At 50.6% G+C, this 1079-nt stretch overlaps 2 non-coding genes and 1 pseudogene across 2 annotated transcripts; all 3 read right to left on the bottom strand.

Annotated features, from left to right (window-relative positions):
- Positions 1-135: 135 nt before the first annotated feature.
- LOC119342692 lies at positions 136-254 on the bottom strand. Its single transcript, XR_005165667.1, has one exon. It is a non-coding gene; the product is annotated as a 5S ribosomal RNA (ribosomal RNA).
- Positions 255-551: 297 nt separating this feature from the next.
- Positions 552-670, bottom strand: LOC119342691. Its single transcript, XR_005165666.1, has one exon. It is a non-coding gene; the product is annotated as a 5S ribosomal RNA (ribosomal RNA).
- A 297-nt stretch (positions 671-967) lies between these two features.
- LOC119342693 lies at positions 968-1079 on the bottom strand (annotated as a pseudogene; the record flags this gene model as incomplete).

Here is a 1079-nt window from a genome sequence, read left to right as displayed (position 1 = left end):
AATGCCGACGCTGGACCCGTGAATCGTGAGCACCCAGCTATGACTTACCGCACTCGTGCAAAATAATAAAACACGGTAAATATATTACTTACACGTGCGTTTTGTTTTGCAAGCGGCGCGAAAAAAATTAAAAAGGGAATGCAACACGAGGACTTCCCAGGAGGTCACCCATCCTAGTACTACTCTCGCCCAAGCACGCTTAACTTCGGAGTTTTGATGGGATCCGGTGCTTTAGTGCTGGTATGATCGCATCCGACATGTTACCCCGGTCTTCGTCCCTTATCCTTGCCCCTCCCAGCTCCACTACAAAGACGATTGTACATTGCTTTGGCCGCTCCCTCTCAACTACGAAGACGAGTTTAACGCGGTTTCCACCCCTCCCTCTCAACCGCACTAGTGCACGCTTGCCGCGCCACAACGCCGACGCTGGACCCGTGAATCGTGAGCACCCAGCTATGACTTACCGCACTCGTGCAAAATAATAAAACACGGTAAATATATTACTTACACGTGCGTTTTGTTTTGCAAGCGGCGCGAAAAAAATTAAAAAGGGAATGCAACACGAGGACTTCCCAGGAGGTCACCCATCCTAGTACTACTCTCGCCCAAGCACGCTTAACTTCGGAGTTTTGATGGGATCCGGTGCTTTAGTGCTGGTATGATCGCATCCGACATGTTACCTCGGTCTTCGTCCCTTATCCTTGCCCCTCCCAGCTCCACTACAAAGACGATTGTACATTGCTTTGGCCGCTCCCTCTCAACTACGGAGACGAGTTTAACGCGGTTTCCACCCCTCCCTCTCAACCGCACCAGTGCACGCTTGCCGCGCCACAACGCCGACGCTGGACCCGTGAATCGTGAGCACCCAGCTATGACTTACCGCACTCGTGCAAAATAATAAAACACGGTAAATATATTACTTACACGTGCGTTTTGTTTTGCAAGCGGCGCGAAAAAAATTAAAAAGGGAATGCAACACGAGGACTTCCCAGGAGGTCACCCATCCTAGTACTACTCTCGCCCAAGCACGCTTAACTTCGGAGTTCTGATGGGATCCGGTGCTTTAGTGCTGGTATGAT

This window comes from Triticum dicoccoides, unplaced genomic scaffold (genome assembly GCF_002162155.2).
Source record: "Triticum dicoccoides isolate Atlit2015 ecotype Zavitan unplaced genomic scaffold, WEW_v2.0 scaffold102045, whole genome shotgun sequence".
NCBI lineage: Eukaryota > Viridiplantae > Streptophyta > Magnoliopsida > Poales > Poaceae > Triticum > Triticum dicoccoides.
Note: the sequence above shows the minus strand (reverse complement) of the source record. Positions and strands in the feature narration are given on the sequence as shown.